We start from the raw sequence: 19,492 nt of genomic DNA on the forward strand, positions 1-19,492 counted from the left end.
CGGCGGCAGAGCATCAGGAGGTGTCCTGCATCGGTGGCACCCAACGGTGGTGTGCAAGCAGCAGAGGTGACCGGGGGTGCGAGCGGCGCCTGTTCCGGTGGTCGATGGCGTCACCGGATCCAAGCGGGAGCCAGCAAAGGTGGCAGGGCCCGTTGGGGCGGCGCGGGGGCGGGGCTACAGTGATGCCCGTTGTGGCGGCGCAGGGGCGCCAACGCCGGTTGGGGCGAGGTGCGGGCTGCGCGGTGGCGGAGGCGCCGGTTGGGACGGGGTGCGGGTGGCGCGGGGCCGGTGGCGTTGGTTGGGGCGGGGGATCGATCGGGGGCAGGTAGTGCGGATCAGTCGGGGGAGGTGGGTTGTGCAGGAGGTGTGGAGGCCGGGTGGACCAGGTAGTTTTAGGCTCGGGTTTTTCTTAACGGGTTCAGGAACACCTCGTCGATCCCTATATAGGGCTGCTGTGATCCAAATAACTATATATATATATATATATATAGGAAAAATACATCCTACACCTAGTGGTAGTTACCACTGCCCCCGCTGCCATCAGATTGCATCAAGATCCGATCTCATCTTATCGGGTTATGGGTGGAGGCAAGGTAGATTTATTTGGACCCGCTTAATTAGTTTGCTGAGCTCCCGATTTTCTTGGCCTAGCCGATCGTTTTGGTCGTCTGTATATATTTAAGATTGGATCTAGAGGATGCATGCAATCTAAATAACCTCATTTCTCTCTCCAAGTAGATCTCTACGTCCGGCGGATATTCAACAAAACGGCAAAAGGAAAAAGGTACACAATCATTGTTCTGCTGAAGTACATGCATATACGTGAGAAGCTGATTCATTTCCTATTCTGCTTTTGTTCAATCATCAGGCGGGACAATGTTCTCCATCGCCGGCCTTTGGCCATGTCCTTCCTCATCCCTGCCAACTGTAATGATGTGTATGAAATTGGATCGAAAAGCAATCATACGTATACATCATACTGATTTTTATTCCTTTTTTCGGCTGAGTCCTGTCTTGGGCGCGCATGGATTGATGCTGCTCTTGCATTCAAGTGTTTGCCGACGGTGTCAATACCTAGGAGGCGCAGAAACTAACAGGCGACTATCGGCATGTCAGCTGCGATGAGAACAACGTACGGCTGCTGCAGACGCGCGGATGCACGAATGGACGCATGTCCACAAGTTCAGCGGTGCAAGGGCAACATACGACGCACGACGACGGCGCCGCTAATGATGTACGGTGGCATAGATAATGGGAACCTCCCATTGAGATCTTCTGATGATCCATGCATGGCATCACGTCTGCATCATGTACATGCATGTCGTTAGGTGCCGTGTACTACTTCATACTGATCTGATCGGATGCATTAGCTAGATGTCCATGTAGATACACTGTTGTAAATCACGTTCACGGTACTCCTATATGTATACTCCATACATACTTCTTTTTTTTTGCCGGGACATACTCCCTTTTTATATACACATATACTCTATACTACTACCTACAACATACTACATACTACATACTAAAAAAACTATATCTACATGAAAAAGATATACTACATACTCTTTTTTTGAAAATAATACACACACACACACACACCCATAGTCTTTGTGAAGAAAAACTTCTATATACACATACACATACTCCATGTGAAAATTTGTAAATATACTCCATACTATAGTATAGTATGTTGTACGCACCGTAATTCTAAAACGAACATACACACAAGATACTACTTTTTTGGGACACATACACGTAAAAGGGTTTTAATACTCCATACTCCAGCTTGGTGTTAATACTCCATACTCCAATAATCAAATGGTTATACTTCGTACTCCAATTTTAGGGTAGTAGTGCATACTCCATACTACAATCATTACATGTTCATACTCCATACTACAGACCCTCAAAAAAAAGAAAAACTCCTACATGTATACATGAGTATACTCTATGCGGTTTTAAAATGGGCAATATATGTCGTACTATATTAGAAGAATCCAAAAAGAGTTATACATTCCCATACTACCTATTTCCAATAAAAAATACTTAAAAAACTAAGTATGTAATCTGGATAAAAAATTACCATCTACAGTGCAATAATATCACGTTCATATGCTTATCCGATGGAAAAATTGTTGTACACACGCAGGGATTAAGTAGGTGGTTGCAACAGCCTGTCACCAACTTGCCGGATTATTTTATTATAAAAACCGAATTAGTTTCTGCCTACTAATTACATGGGCACCTGCTAACAGCATCCATTTACCCGGCTGACTTGATTCCACGTTTGAGGGAGGGGGAAGAGGAACACGTGGAGGCCAAAGAAGAGGTGGTGGTAACTACCACTGCTTGTAGATAAAAATTTGTCATATATATATATATATATATATAGAGAGAGAGAGAGGCACTATTCTGATCCTGGGATCAAAATAGTTATTTGGATCACGATCAGTCCCATATAGGACTCTGTCGGGCCTCCCGAACTTCGGAAAACGCAGAAAACAAAACACCCGACCGGCCCATTCCCACCTCCACCTCCTCCCGCACCGCACCGCTCTCTTCCTGGATCTCCCGACCACCTCCCGCCGCCGCCCCCCAACTCCGGCGCGGCTCCCACCACCGGCCCCTCGGCCCCAGCGCACCACCTCCGCCGCCGCCCCCGACCCCGTCGCCTCTCTTGCCGCCGACCAACAGACCCCAATGTCAGCGGGCCACCGGAGCCGCGGCACACCCCCGCCCCAAGCGCCGCCGGCCACCAGAGCCGCAGCCCCCAGTCACGAGCTCCATCGCCGGCGGCCTAGCCCCTGCGCCACCTCTTCTCGTCGGCGCTCGTCTACGAGCTCCCGCCTCCAGCAGTCGTCGGATCCCGCCTCCGCACACTGGATTGAGGGTGCCTCGTTCCTCCACAAGCCTAGATCCATGGACACTAGTCAGATCCAAGATGGATGCAGGGGCTCCCCCACGCGCCCCAGTGTCGGCTGCTCTGTTCCTCAACGACCCATGTTACTCTCCGCTCGCCCCTGTCTCCCCTTGCTTCCTCTGCTCGCTATCCCGTGCGCAGGTGGATGAGGCTACCTACAGGTGCAATGCCCGACTGCCCAACATCGGTAGTCCCTCTCTAGCGCACCTTCCAGTAGCCACACTGTTGTTGAACTCCATGTGTCGGTCGCACAGGTCCGCCTTCTACCCATATGTGTGGCTGCAACAAGCTGCAGTGAACACCGCTCCTCTGCTCTGTCATGAACTTCAGATGCATCAGTGTTTGGACCATCGAGGAATTTTATCTGGGAGGCATTCCGTGGAGAGAGAGACGCTGCAACCATTTCTTCTTGTGGATATTTGCACATTGTCGCCTTTCTGTTCTTGTAGCACAACCGCAAAGCTGAAGAAAATTTCAAAGGTTGAGATTTCACGGACAGGAACTTGATCAATTCTCATTCCTCTTCCCACTCAAAAAAAGTGTGTATTTGTTTGTCTGGTTGTGTGCTCATGCAAAATGCATGCATGCATTGTTTTTCTCATTCCTGAAAATAAAAGTATGAATTTCAATTAAAAAAAATACTTGATGCTTATTAAAAACTGTATTATTTTAGAAATAAAATTAAGAAGTTCAAATTAAAAAAACAGAGAAGTTCGAAAATTTATTAACATAAATAGCAACTCTTTATTCAAAATAAAAATGTGAAGTTTAAATTATAATAACAGAGAAGTCTAAAGTTTATAAAGAACTCAGATTTTTTTCTTATTACTGAAGAATAAAATGCGGAAGTTCAAAATAAAATAAAGGAAAACCTAGAAACATGATTTAAAAAAGAAAATTTTCTGTTTTTCAAAACACTAGAAGTTTAAAATTGAAATAACGAAGTAATTCGATGTTTATGAAAAAAATCTAAGACTTTACCATAAAAAAACTAAAAATGTTCGTCGTTATTAAAGAATCAACCATGAAGTTCAAGAACTGAAAAAATTCAAATTCAATGTTTATTTTAAAATCATACACAATTCTTTACTCAACAAAAAAATGTGAAGTTCAAATTAAAATAATGCAGAAGTTCAAAGTATATTAAAAACTTCGATTTAGAAGCTCAAAAAACAAAACAAAAAACAATGCCATTTCGGCTATTTTCCCCCAATACTAAGATCGAACCAAGAAGTTCAATTTTGAAAAATGGAGTACTTCAAATGTATGTAAAAAACGCAGGTTTTCTCATTACTAGAGAATAGAACCAAGAAGTTCAATTGGAAAAAGCGGAGCAGTTTGATATTTATTTTAAAAATCGGATTTTTAAAGTTATTAAAAAATAAAACCAATAAGTTCAATTTCAAAATAACAAAGAAGTTCGATGTTTCAAACAAAATTCCAATCTTCACATTTCTAGAAATACACAAAAGAAGTTCAAACACTAAAGTTAGAGCAATTTGATGCCTATAAACAATCAGATATTTTCACGTATCCGAGAGAAGTTCAGATTGATAACTGCCAGAATTTCACGTACTACATGGTGTGCATTTTGTATGAAACAAAAAATGGAAAAGCAAAGACTAAACGTTTTGTTGCTAGAAGTTCAAGTGCTCGGCCCGAGAAATTTAAAAAATTCTTGTGTGAGAGTTGAACAAAATACGTGACAGAAGTTCAAGACGAAAACAACGGAAGTTCAACTAATACATGAAAATGCGTTTCAGATAGGAATATAAAGAAATAGAAAACAAAAAGCTTAAAAGGTTTGTTGAAAGGGTTTAAGTGCTCTGTCCGGGGAAGTTCAAAAATTCTTGTGAGAGAAGTTCACCTTGTATTTCCATGTTCGATTTTTTCCGTATAAAAAATGAATACAATTCTTTACTCAAAATATGAAAAAGTGAAGTTCAAATTGAAATAACAGAGAAGTTCGGAGTTTATTAAAACATAGGATTTACCTGTTAAAAAAAATAAAAAACACAAGCTATTTTTTGCACTTTTAAAAACAACTCATATACGAAAAAATGGTTGCTAGAAGTTCAAGTGCTCGGCGAGGAAAAGTTTAAAAATTCTTGTGAGAGAGCTTCACCGTCTATTTAGATGTCGAAAATACAAAAAATATATGTTGTTTTTTGTGTTTTAAAATAATTCTCTCAAACCAGAGAGAAGTTCAGAGTGATAACGATCGGCAGTTCACGTAGTACATGGTGTGTATTTCATATAATAAAAATACAATAAAGTGAAACAGAGTGAAGTTCAAACAGACATGCCCTAGAAGTTGAACTACTTCATGCAGTGCAAAAAATAACACGTCAAAAAACAGCACGTCAAAAACAGAGTGAAGTTCAAACAAACATGCCCCAGAAGTTCAACTACTTCACACAGTGCATTTTCGTTCGCGATGAACGCATAAATCATGATCTCGCCATTTTTAATTTACCTCAAAACGACAGGAATATCATTTGTGTAAGTTCAAGTCCTCGGTCGGAGAAAGTTAAAAAAATTCTTGTGAGAGACGTTTGTACAAAAGGAAATATTATTTGTGTAACACTAACGAATGGATGAGAAAATTATAAACAAAAATACGTCACAGAAGTTCAACGTGAAAACAGCAGGAAGTTCAACTACTACATTGGATGTATTTTAGATGAAAAACTTTTAAAATTGTCGCGAGTATGAAAAGATGATCAACACGGAAAATTTGCGTGCTTACAACAGCTTTCCATCGGTATATCACCTACTCAATTCCGATGAATGGATGGAGAGTTACGAGCAGTGGATGGAGACCTACGAGCAAAAAAATCACGTGAAAAACAGAGTGAAGTTTAGGTACACGCGCCGAGAAGTTCAGGTTCTTCACGCGGTGCATTTTCAAAGATTCTGTTTCGCGATAAAGGCAGAACGCATGATCCCGCCGTTTTCGAAATTGCTTGAAAACGGCTAGTAATCAGAGAAAACCATCAACATGAAAAAGTTTCGCATTTTCCGTAGCTTTTCAGCGGTATATTATGTCGGATTTTGGGTCCTGGCAGACCCTTGAGATTCGAACACTAGGGTGCGCGCAGAGATTTCGCCTCCTACCTACTTGCACCCCTCCGCCATGCTAAGATCTAAACTAAGGAAAGAACAACACAAGAGACACAGGGTTTATACTGGTTCGGGCCACCGTTGTGGTGTAATACCCTACTCTAGTGTGTGGTGTGTGGATTGCCTCTTGGACTGGTGATGATGAACAATACAAGGAAGAACATCCTCGCGAGGGTCTGTTCTTGGCTGAGGCGATGAACTGCTGGGAGGAGTTCAGCCACCTTTCTATCTCTCTCTCTCCCCCTCTGACCTCTTTTGTTGTGTGGGTGGCTGGTCCTATTTACAGAGGCCCTGGTCCTCTTCCCAAATATTGAGCGGGAAGGGAGCCAACAATGGCGGGCTAATTTGAAGGGGGACAGCAAGTATCAGCTATCCTGACAAAGGTAGTCTTCGCCTGTGCAAAGCTCTGATGATGACGTCGTCTTGGGCTCCACGGTGACCTCCATCTTGTAGTCCTCCTGGTCTTGATCTCGTTGCACCGAAATGGCAACCTTTGCCTGATGCCTCGGTACTCCGCGGCTGCACTTGCCCCCTTTGCACCAAAGAGGAAAGGAGGACGCTGCGCGGGCTGGCACCCGCCTGGCGCCCTGAGTTGTCATGGCTTGCGTCATGGGCACCTCGTGAGGTACCCCGTCTTGATCTCGCCGCCTCCTCGTGAGCCAGCCTGACGAGGCCGTGCCTGAGGAATCTTCGCGTCGTCCGCCCCGCGAGGCTTGGCCCCTCGCGAGGGTCTTGGGTTTGTGTTGGTGAAGATGGGCCGTGTTGGGCCCCCCTTTGAGCCACACCGCAGGCTGCAGGCAGGCAAGTCTGGGGACCCCCGTTCCCAGAACGCCGACAGTAGCCCCCGGGCCCAAGGCGCGCCTGGACTTGGCCGTGCAAGGAGGCGGAAGGGCAAGAGCGAAGCGCCGCGGGCCCTAACAGTCTGCGGCCTTGGGCGCCGCGTGGCGGTTGATTGGACGTGGGCGTCTCCACTTCCCCATGGTGCCTCGGCAACTGCACTGACTGGACAAGTCCCTGCATGCAAAACGGGTCATGATTACCTGCGATCGTGGAGGTCGGCGGTTGGCCTCCGCCGGCTATAAGTACGGGACGGCGTGCGCCCTTCCGGTTCATCTCCCCTTGCTTCTCCTTCTTCTTCATGGCCCCATCGAGGAGGTTCTCAGCCGCGAAGAAGGGGAAGGCTTGCCAGGCAGAGCATGCCTCTCCCCTGCCCAAGCGCGGCCGAGGGCTCCCCCGCAAACATCCTGTGGCCACCACGACAGCTCCCCGCGGCCGCGGAGACGCTTTCCAGCGTGGTGGCGGGCGGATTGCTGTGGCCGGGGGGTGCGCTCCGGCTGCGCGCCCCCCTATGCCGCGCTTTCGCGTTGTAGAGGTGCTGCCGGAGTTCGTCGTGTGGTCGGCGGAGCTGACTAGCACCCGGCTCCCACTTCCTCGCTTCCTCCTCGGTGAGCTCCCGACCGGCACCCCGGGCAGCCTCTGGCTTCAGGCCGATGGCTGCTGCAGCCGGGCCTCTTGGGTTTCACTGGAGGTCTCCGTAGCCGGGAGCCTGGCCCTGGCCCGCGGTTGGCAGACGTTTTCCCGCGCGCGTGGCCTGGGCCATCGGTGCACCCTATACTTCAGGTTCGACGGCGATGCCACCCTCTACGTGAGGGTGTTTGGGAAGATGGTCGCCGCGCAGGGTGTTGCCCCGAGGGCAATGACCGCGGCTGGGAACCCGGCTCTGGCGATGATGGAGAGGACGGCGCTCGCGGGGCTGGCGGCGCTCAGGGTTCCTCAAGCTTCTCCGGTTCTTCTTCAGGCGGCGACTCTCCTAGTGGTGGCCGCAGCCAGCCCCCACGCTGTCGTATCTTCTTGGGGGGTGGTGGCACGTCCGCCCACCATCGCGCCCTGGTGAAGCGCGAGAGGGAGTCCGCCTGAGCTTCGGAGGCAGCTCGGGCTTCCCTGCGGGCCGGTGCGAGGCGAGCCGCACCAGATTTGTTTTTTTCTCTTCCCTTTTCCTGCATAAAGAAGGACAGCAGTGTGGTGCCCCGCGTGGGCATGTATGGGTTATTGTTGTTAATTATCGTTTTGCTTTCTTCATCGTACCTTCCGACTATGTGCCCGTGTGTGGATGGTTCCCGGCCCCAGCCGTGGGGGCGACCGACCCAGGCCCTGTGTTTGCGTCGTGGTGCACGAGGGGCATGGACTGGAGGGGTGCTCCTGCAAGGGGCCCAGGTCACGAAACCTTTGAGTGACTAGGATAGGAACACTCGCGAGGGCACTTGGCTCTCCCCCTTGCGAGGCCTTGCACAAGAGAAATCGAGGCAGGAGCATGAAAAGCCGAAGAACCGCGAGCCAAAGACGGCAAGAACTTCAATAAAACTTCAAATGGAGAAGAACAAGCCAACTGCGGAAAGCAAATGAAAAGCCACGTCCGGCACCTAGTCTAGTCTTTGACATCTTCTCACCAGCGTGGAGCTAAGTGCTGCCACTGGGCATGGGAGGGAGCCCCAGGGCCTGAGGCCGGCGCTCTTGAGACTCCGGGGCGTGTACAGCCCCAACTCATTATTATGTGAGAGTGTCATGGGCGGCGAGCTTCACAGGCGTTCGCCTTCCTTCACAGGCTCCGGGCCTTTTCCGAAACGCGATAGCTTCATAGGCTCCAGGCCTTTTCCCAAAACGCGATAGCTTCACAGGCACTCGCCTTGCTTCGCAGGTTCTGGGCCTTTTCCAAAACGCGATAGCTTCACATGCACTCGCCTTGCTTCACAGGCTCCGGGCCTTTTCCAAAACGCGATAGCTTCACAGGCACTCGCCTTGCTTCATAGGCTTCGGGCCTTTTCCAAAACACGATAGCTTCACAGGCACTCGCCTTGCTTCATAGGCTCCAGGCCTTTTTAGGGGTAGAACCTCCGGAGGTGCTGGATATTCCATGCGTTCTGGACCGGCACTCCCTCCTGAGTCTCCAAGCGCGCTGAGCCGGGCCTGGAAACATGAACAACCTTGAACGGGCCCTCCCACATGGGAGAGAGCTTGTGCAGCCCCTCCCTGGAGAGGACCCGCCTGAGCATGAGGTCTCCTACCTCGAGTGTCCTGGGGCGGATGTTGCGGCAGTGATATCGCCGCAGCGCTTGTTGGTACCTCGCCGCTTGTAGCGCGGCTTCTCGGTAACGTTCCTCCCCCAGCACGAGGTCCATCCCCTGCATGGCGTCCTGTTGCGACTCGTTGAACGCCAGGACCCGCGCAGAGCGACGTCTGACCTCATGAGGGAGGACCGCTTCGGCTCCGTAGACCAGGAAGAACGGGGTCTCCCCAGTCGGCTTGGTCGCGGTTGTGCGGATGGACCACAACACGGACTGAAGCTCATCGTACCAACCTCTGCCACAGGCCTCCAGCTTCTTCTTGAATGTCCTCGTCTTGAGGCCCCTCAGGACCTCCGCATTGGCTCACTCGTCCTGGCCGTTGCTTCGGGGGTGCGCCACTGAAGCGTAGCATATCTGCGTTCCAAGGTTAGTACAGTATGTTTTGAAGAGGTTACTGGTGAACTGCGAACCGTTGTCCGTGATGATGCGATTCGGCACCCCGAACTGGCTCATGATGCCCTTGATGAACTTGACCGCGGAACCCGCAGGAATGGTGCGGACAGCCTCCACTTCAGCCCACTTGGTGAACTTGTCTACAACAACGTAAAGGTAGCGGTAGCCCCCTGGCGCCCGAGGAAACGGACCCAAGATGTCGAGCCCCCAGACTGTGAATGGCCACGAAAGGGGGATAGTCTGCAAGCCCCCTGTCGGCTGATGGATCTGCTTGGTGTGGAACTGGCAGGCCTCACAAGCTTTCACTAGTTCAACGGCTTCATTGAGCACGGTGGGCCAATAAAACCCACTGCGGAACACCTTGCCGACGAGGGTCCGTGACGATGAATGATGTCCGCAGTCCCCGCCATGTATATCTTCTAGTAGTTCCTTCCCTTGCTCCCTGGAGATGCAGCGCAGGGATACATCGTTTGGTCGCTTCCGGTAGAGCTCTCCTTCTCTGATGCAGTATGCCGTGGCCTGGCGTGCCACTCGCTCTGCTTCCTCCTCCTTCTCTGGCAAGGTCCCTTGCGTCAAGTAGCTCCGGAGCTCCGTGATCCAACATCCCTCCTGAGGTTCCATCGTCAGGAGCAGGCGTGCTCTTGAGGCCGGGCCACAGGCCAGAGCTCCGGAGGCAGGTGGCTGGGGGAGCTCCTCCCGGGGCTAAGCCGTGTTTGATAGTGACGGCAAGGCTGAGGGCTTGAAGAGCCGTTCCTCGAAAATGCCAGGCTCCTGAGGTAACCGCCTGGACGCGCATTTGGCGATGTCATCGGCCTCTTGATTGGTGCCACGGGGCACATGCTGCAACTCCAACCCCCAGAACCGCTTCTCCATCCTGCGGACCTCTGCAAGGTAGGCCTCCATGTGCCCATCCTTCGGCTCGTACACCTTGTTGGAGAAATTGACAAGGAGCTGCGAATCGGCCTTGATGGTGAGGCATCCCCCCCCAGGGCAGCTGCGGCCTTCAAGCCCGCTATTAAACCTTCATACTCCGCTATGTTGTTGGAGACCTTTTCGCCTTGCTGGAAACAAAGCTGCACGGCGTAATAGAGTTTGTCCTGGGTGGGCGATATAAGACCGCCCCAGCCCCTGCGCCGTGTCTGGAGAACGCCCCATCGAAGTACATGACCCAGCCTTCTGGCGCCTCACTTCCCGGGGACAGGGACCGATCCTCGTCAGCCTTGAGGCCTGGCGCCTCCATCTATTCTGCCACAAAATCCGCTAACGCTGCTCCCTTGATGACTCTGGTCATGCTGAATTCGAGCTGAAACGCTTGCAGCTCTTTGTTCCACTCAGCGACTCTCCCAGCTGAATTGGGGCTCCTGAGCACCCTCTCCAGGGGGTATGACGAGACGACCTTGATGGGGTGACCTAGAAAATAGTGCCGCAGCTTGCGCGAGGCCACCAGTAGCGCGAGGAGGAGTTTCTGGGGCATAGGGTACCGCGCCCTTGCATCCCGCAACACTGTGCTGACGAAGTACACTTGGTGCTCAACAAGGTGGAGTGCGTCAGTGCTGGCGGCTTCCTTTGGAGACCATGGCGCCTCTCGAGACAATGAGGCCTCCCGAGACTGGCCACCTGGGAGAGGGGCCTCTCCTGCCTCTGGTGCGCCCCTCTGCGGCGGCTGGTCCTCATCAGCTGCCGTGGTGGCTTCTGTGGGCCTTCCTCGTACCAGCTCCGCCTTGTCTCGGGCTGCTGCCGCGGTTTTGATTCGATGCTCCTCTCTGACTGCCACCAGGGCTGCGCTGGCGGAGTAGAGAGTGGCGGCGAGGTAAAGCACCAGGGGCTCTTGAGGGCGCGGAGCCACCATGACTGGTGGGCTGGTCAGGTATTTCTTGAGATCCTGGAATGCCTTGTTGGCCTCTTCAGTCCACTCGAAGGGCCCCTTTTTCTTCATTAGCTGGAAGAAGGGTAGCGCTCGCTCCCCCAACTTGGAGATGAAGCGCCCTAGCACGGTCACGCGCCCCATGAGCTTCTGCATTTCTCTGAGGGTCTTGGCGGGCTCATGTCTTCCACTGCCTTGACCTTCTCTGGGTTAGCCTCGATGCCTCGGTGAGACACGAGGAAACCCAAGAGCTTGCCTGAGGGGACTCCGAACACACATTTCTCTGGGTTGAGCCGTAGGTTCACTGCGTTGAGGCTCGCGAAGGTTTCCTCCAGGTCTTGTATCAAGGTCCTGGCCTCCCGAGATTTTACCACGATGTCATCGACGTAAGCTTCAACATTCTTCCCGAGCTACGGGCCCAAGGTGATATGCATCAGCTGCTGAAAGGTCGCCCCTGCGTTACGCAACCCGAATGGCATGCAGGTGTAGCAGTACACCCCACACGAGGTTAGGAAGGCTGTCTTCTCGACGTCTTCAACCGCCATCTTGATCTGGTGATACCCAGAGAAGGCATCCAGGAAGCATAGAAGGTCGCATTCCGCAGTGGAGTCGACGATCTGGTCGATGCGGGGGAGCGGGAACGGATCTTGCGGGCACGCTTTGTTGAGGTTGGTGAAGTCGACACACATGCGTTCCTTCCCTCCCTTCTTTGGCACAACGACAGGGTTGGCCAACCAATCTGGGTATCGGACCTCGCGAATGACCCCAGCGGCCTCTAATTTGCGGGTCTCTTGGACGATGAAGGCCTGCTTTTCTATGGACTGCCGCCTGGCCTTCTGCTTCACAGGGCGCACGTTGGGGCATACGTTGAGGTGATGCTCAATTACACTCCTGGGGATCCCTGCCAACTGGTCTGGCTCCCAAGCGAATACCTTCTTGTTTGCGCGCAGGAACCCGACCAGGGCCTCCTCCTGCTCGGGTTTGAGGTGGGCGCCTATGGTGAAAGTGGCGTTGGTGGATCCGTCCTCATCGACGTGTATCTGCTTGGTTTCTGCCTTGTCTTGGGTGAACAGTTGTTTCTTCTTGGCGGGCGCAGCCCCCTTGGGCTCGGGGGCCTCCAAGGCGGCGGGCTGTGCTGACGCTGCTGTCTTGAAGATGAGCTTGAGCACCCGCAGAGCGTCCCCAGTGTCCTTGTGCACGGTGAGGACACGGCTGCTCCCGGGCATCTTCATGAGGTTGTACGCCGGGTGAGTCGCGGCCATGAACTGGGCCAGCGCCGGGTAGCCGAGGATGGCATTGTAGGGGAGGCTGATGGGGGCGATGTCGAAGTCGACCAGCTCCGTGCGGAAGTTGTCATAGGTGCCGAAGGTCACTGGGAGCCGGATCTGTCCCAAGGAGCCGGATGACCTGCCCCCAACGCCTGAGAAGGGCCGGTTGGGCTGCAGCCGTTCCAGGGGTATGTAGAGGAGGTTGAAGGCCTCGACTGAGAGCACGCTGAGGCCTGCCCCGCCATCGATGAGAGTTCTGGTGACGGCCACCTGGCAGATGGTGGGGGTGCACAGCATGGGGAGCGCGCCTGAGCAGGCCGAGTTGGAGGGGTGGTCCTCCGAGCTGAAGCTCAGGCCGGTCTCGGGCGCCGCCCGATCCAGAGGAGCCCCCTGCCGCGTGGAAGCGGCGCTGACCCGGCGGATGAACGGCTTGACGTGGTAACTTGTAGGCGGCGCCTGCGAGCCGCCCAAGAGGGCCGCGACGACTGGGGGTGTCGGTGCAGCGCGATAGGCGGGGGAGAAGTTGCGGGGCCCCATGGGCGCGCGGAGCGCGCGGGACGAAGAACCAGCTGGGACGAGCGAGGGAGTTGCGGCGCGGCCGTCTTGGCGCACGGATGGATGCTGAAGCGATGCTTGCTGCTCGTCCCCCGCCGGGCTGGTGGCGGCGTTGACGGCAGGTGACGGGGAACGGCGTGGATGCCCGCCGATAGGAGCCGTCTGGGTGACGCGGGAAGCGAGTGCGGCCCGGCACTCGGCGTGGGCCCGACGAGCGTCGGACATGGGCGTGACGGTCGAAGGAGAACGGGGCAGTGGAAGACGAATTCCGGCGCACCCCTACCTGGCGCGCCAAATGTCGGATTTTGGGTTCCGGCAGACCCTTGAGGTTCGAACACTGGGGTGCGCGTGGAGATTTCGCCTCCTACCTACCTGCACCCCTCCGCCATGCTAAGATCTAAACTAAGGAAAGAACAACACAAGAGACACAAGGTTTATACTGGTTCGGGCCACCGTTGTGGTGTAATACCCTACTCCAGTGTGTGGTGTGTGGATTGCCTCTTGGGCTGGTGATGATGAACAATACAAGGAAGAACAGCCTCGTGAGGGTCTGTTCTTGGCTGAGGCGATGAACTGCTGGGAGGAGTTCAGCCACCTTTCTCTCTCTCTCTCTCTCCCCCTCTGACCTCTTTTGCTGTGTGGGTGGCTGGTCCTATTTATAGAGGCCCTAGTCCTCTTCCCAAATATTGAGCGGGAAGGGAACCAACAATGGCGGGCTAATTTGAAGGGGGACAGCAAGTATTAGCTATCCTGACAAAGGTAGTCTTCGCCTGCGCAAAGCTCTGGTGATGACGCCGTCTTGGGCTCCACGGTGACCTCCGTCTCGTAGTCCTCCTAGTCTTGGTCTCGTTGCACCGAAATGGCAACCTTTTCCTGATGCCTCGGTACTCCACGGCTACGCTTGCCCCCTTTGCACCAAAGAGGAAAGGAGGACGCTGCGCGGGCTGGCACCCGCCTGGCGCCCTGAGTTGTCATGGCTTGCATCATGGGCACCTTGTGAGGTACCCCGCCTCCTCGTGAGCCAGCTTGACGAGGCCGTGCCTGAGGAATCTTTGCATCGTCCGCCCCGCGAGGCTTGGCCCCGCACGAGGGTCTTGGGTTTGTGTTGGTGAAGATGGGCCGTGCTGGGCCCCTCTTTGAGCCACGCCGCAGGCCGCAGGCAGGCAAGTCTGGGGACACCTGTTCCCAGAACACAGACATATTATTTGCCCCATTCCGATAAAGTTTGTAGAAATTACGGTGAAAATACTTTTTTTTCCATTTTCGAAACTGACTTAAAACCGTAAAGAATTGGGAGAAACAATATATACCAAAATGTTTCGCATTAGTTCAAGCTTTCCAACGCCATATCATTTGCTGCATTCGGACGCGCGGTTAAAAAATTAGCTTGAAAATACGAACTCGGTAGGACTTGGACCATTTTCTAAATTACTCTTAAACCATTCAAAATTACAAAAAAACTTTGAAGATGAAAAAGTAGCGCAGTTTCATAAGCTTTCCAATGCCGTATCATATTCCTCCATTGGATTAGCCGTTTAGAAATGACATCGAAAAAACGAACTCAACTGTTCGATTTACGAAATTTCACGTTTTTTCAAATTACTCTTTAACCATAGGGAATTAGAGAAAACTTTCAACATGTGGAAGGAGCGGTTTCGCAGCAGCTTTCGAACGCCATATTATATGCCTCATTCTGATAAACGGTTTAGAAATGCGATCAAAAATATGATTAACGTTTTTTGTGCGAAAAAAAACGGTTTTCAAAACTGCTCTTAAACCGCTTATATTTTCAAAAATTTAAGTTGCGTCATGATATTGGTGTCCATAGCTTTCCAACGGTATATCGCAAGCCCCATTTGGGCAATGTTGGCGGAAGTTCAACCTAGTTCACAGGGAAGTTCAACGTACTACTAGTGGGGCAGGTCAGGTTGTGATTAGAATATTATTCTGATCCCGTGATCAGAATAGTGTTATATATATATATATACCCGGTCTATTCTGATAATATTATCAGAATAGTTATTCTGATAACACTTCCGCACTGCACGCTCAATGCAAGTGCACGTCATTGTTTGAATCAAGTGTGCTGCAATACTCACACGAGTGCACGCAGTGTTTTTTCGGTATTGTTTTCGCTCTAATTTTTTAACCGTTTATCGGAACGAGGCATATAATATATCGTTGAAAAGCTATTGATTAGGCACAACTTCGCCATGTTGAACACTTTTCTAGATTTCTCTCGGTTTAAGAGCAGTTTCAACAATGGTACGGAGGATGACGAGTGGCAATGAGTGTATTTTCGTGATTTTTTCTAAACCGCTCATCGGAATAAGGCAAATGATGCACCATTTGAAAGATATCATCGAGGCGCATCTTTTTCATATATATTATTTTCTCTAATTCATTACGGTTCAAGAGCAGTTTCGAATTTACTAAATCGCGGAATTCTGTTTTTTGAATTTTTTGCAATTTTTGGTACTGTTTTTGCTCTAGTTTTTGAATTGTTTGTCGAAACGAGGCGTGTAATATGTCGTTCGAAAGCTATGGACAATGAGAAACTTTCATATGTATAAATGGTTTTGAGATTCCTTATAGTTTTAAGTTAATTTTGAAAATCGTGCGGCGGACGACGAGTGGCAGCGGCCGTTTTTTGCGAATTTTTTTACAAACCGGTTGTCGAAATGATTCAAATGATATGCCGTTGGAAAGATATCGATGAGACGCAACTTTTTCATTTAGAACACTCTCTCTAATCCTTTACGGCTTGAGAGCAGTTTTAAATTTACCGAAATACGAACACTCTGTTTTTTGCGACACCCAAATCGACGTGGGTACTTCATCCTACTGAAAACCGCACTGCATCGGACAAAAAACCGCACTGCATCAGACGTGTTAGAGAACTGCATGGTTTATTTTATTCAAACGTAATTTTTTCAAGGACGAGAAAGTAGAGTGCACTTCACATCGGGTGTAAATGAACCACAACACTATCAAGAAGTGAATTGCATTACTTTTTGTCGCTTTCGTAATAATTTTTTTGCACTTACGAGATGAACAACATCATACATCCGACCGCACTGCTTCAGAATGAAAACCGCACTGCATTGGATGGGCAAGTGAGATGCATAATTTCTTTTGTCGAACGAGTTTTTGTTGTTTTTTTAGCTTTTTTTATGAACGAGAGTGGACTGCAAAGACTAGGGCAAGTAAACCACATCATATATCAAAGTGAGCCGCATTACTGTCTTGTTGTTTCGCTAATTTTCACACTTTCGTGATAGGTGCAAGTGAACAACAACGCTCTAAAAAATGAACCACCTTCGAGGACCAAACGGACTACAAGTGTTGATCTGGTCAACTGAAGTTTGACTTCTTTTTTGTCATTTTTAACTTTCTTTTTTATAAATTCATCGAAACTACATGATCAATGTTAGTGAGTTGCATGAATGGGGCAAGTGGACTGCATTTGAATTTACATTTTGTTTTGTGCATTTTGTTTCATGGCCGCCGATGCTGGTCATACACACATACATCCATTCGTTGTTTTACAGCCACACACATACATACACACAAAATCAGCACTAGCAGCCAACAGAACTGCATTTGAACAAAAAATGACATTTGATAAAAAATCTTTTTACATCGGTCTCTATATGGGGCGGCTTCCTGTGCACTTGCGCACTGCACGCGCACGCGCACCAAACTGCAGTGCATCCCGAGCCTTTTTTAGGCTTCAACAAACACGTGAAGTGCCCTTTGTTTTCATCTTCCCCTGCAAGAAAGAGTTAACTGAACCACATTGCACTTGACTTTTTTCACAACAACAAAACGAACAAGCCGTTGATGGGCTAAGCAGGTTGCTTTAAAAGGAAAGATTTTACAAACAAGCTGCTTTGAAAAGGAAGATTTACAAACAATATAACAAAATGCATTCTTTATGTGAGACTAAAGTGGACTACATCATCGCTGGTGAGGCGGAGGGAGCAGAGGAAATGGCGGCTTCGGCGCCGCCTCCGGTGACCGGCGCGACCATCGGATGGAGAAGCTGTTTAGGTGGTGAAGTCGGGAGGGAGCGGCATCAAGCGTTCAGGCCACCCTATAGCACACATAACTCAAGGTGCCTTAAGATCTTGCTTGCATATGCAAAAAAGAATTGTCTTATTTCTGCAAAACAAAAACACGAACAGTGATAACTTCACAACACTGATGCCTAACGGACCTCACCCTAGCATTACATGCGTAGCACCGCCGGAGTGCACGCATGAAAAAGAGCACCGCACTGGATTGACACACGCCATGGACCGCATGGTGTGCACCTACAGACTACATCATGCGCACAGGTGAGGAGTTTTCTAATTGAAAGGAAGAGAGCAACGGGGGAGGGAGGCAAGCATGCCGGTGTATGCGACGACGGCCAACACGAAAGGTAACAATAGCGAACTGCACGGCCCCGGCGCACGGGCTGCACGCCTCAACGTGGGCTGCATGGCGACACTGCCGAACACAGCAGCCCTCCGGCAAACTACATGCATGACTCAGTTGGATTTGAGCTCATTCTCCTTGCGTGGCTGACGTGGGTGCTTATCCGGGCTAGGCCCTGCCGCGCGCCCTCATACGCTGTTCAGATCATGACATGGCACTTCTTCATTCTCCGTGAACAGCTGCACAACAAGCTGTAGCGAACTGCAAGCCCCGTGATGCACCTCCACCAGCAAGGCGACATGGCACCTTGACCATGTGGAAGCAGTCGAACAGCAAGCCATACTGCATGATCGCCAGACTGACCTGCACATCACCTGAAGCTGAACTTCCCAAGAGAGAGGAGACTCTCCCTATTGGTGTCGTCGCCAGAGAGGATGGCCTGCCGGAGAGGAGGAATGGGGGAACCCCCGCGCTGCTTTTCTGCCCTCAATCTGCTTGGTGCCGAGGTCAATGCCTGGCGTTGTGAAGTGTTTGATCCGGTGAGGCATGGATCCGATGCCGGGAAGATGCGGCCGAGGCCGTGGACGGGGTCGGGCGGCGTCGTGCGGAGGGGCAGGGGCCATTGACACCGGCGAGCGCATGCGGTGTAGTGGCCATGGCTGTAGCGGGGTGGGGCCGGGGCCATCGCTGGGCGACGCTGCAGGTCGGCGCCGGACGGGAGGAGTAGGAGGCGGGGCGGCTCCGGACAGGAGGAGAAGGAGGCGGGGCGGCTCCGGACGGGAGGAGGAGGAGGCAGGGAGGCGTCGGGCGGGAGGAGGAGGAGGCGGGGTGGCGCCAGCCAGGAGGAGGAGGAGGCGGGGCGGCACTGGCCGGGAGGAGGAGGAGGTGGGGCGGCGCCGGCCGGGAGGAGGAGGAGGCGGGAAGGCATGGGGAAGGAGGTCGTGTGGTGTCAGGTGGGAGGTGGAGGTTGTGCGGGGGCGGGGTGGGAGGTGGTGGTCGTGGGGAGTGGACAGAGAGGTACGGGGAGAGAGGGGAGTTGATGCCCGAAAAGATAAGGTGGGTGTTTTTTCTGGCATGCGCAGTTTGGTGGTCAGTTTGTAGCTACAATGGTACGTGGGGTGTTAGCAGAATAAGGTGGGTGTTATTAGAATAAGATTCTTCGCATGAAGAAGGATTCCCTGGTCAAACTCGCCTCGGCCATCATCGACCCCTACTACAAAAAGATGAAGCAGGATGCCCAGAGAACAAGTCCCCTATCCTGGCACAGGGACTGGATGCGGCAACTGGATGAACTGAAGGAAATATGCCCTAGAGGCAATAATAAAGTTATTATTTATTTCCTTATATCATGATAAATGTTTATTATTCATGCTAGAATTGTATCACCATGATCCTGTGTGTGCGTAGGATTTTTTTTGAAATTACTACATTCCCCAACATGAACCTCACCTCAGGTTCGCGGCCAAGAGCATGTACACATGCTTCGAGATGCACAGGCGGATCGTTGACATGAGGAAGTGCCTGGTTACCAAAATCGACGAGCCCAGATCAAGCCACAAGCAGAGCAAGCGTCACAAGAAGTAGATGATGATCAGATGATCGTTTATGCTAGTTAATCATGCATGTAATATATAGTTTACTTTATTGGTGTGTGGAAATGTCACGTGTGTAGTAGCTAACTATGTAATTATGCATGTAATAGTTCACTTTGGTGTGTGCAAATGCCATGGTTGTAGTAGCCACCTATGTAAGTGGATGTTTAATTTGGTTATGCAAGCATGTCCTTATAAGTGTGTGTGTGTATACATCTGGGCTATTCTGT

The sequence above is a fragment of the Triticum aestivum genome, chromosome 4A (genome assembly GCF_018294505.1).
Source record: "Triticum aestivum cultivar Chinese Spring chromosome 4A, IWGSC CS RefSeq v2.1, whole genome shotgun sequence".
Classification (NCBI taxonomy): domain Eukaryota; kingdom Viridiplantae; phylum Streptophyta; class Magnoliopsida; order Poales; family Poaceae; genus Triticum; species Triticum aestivum.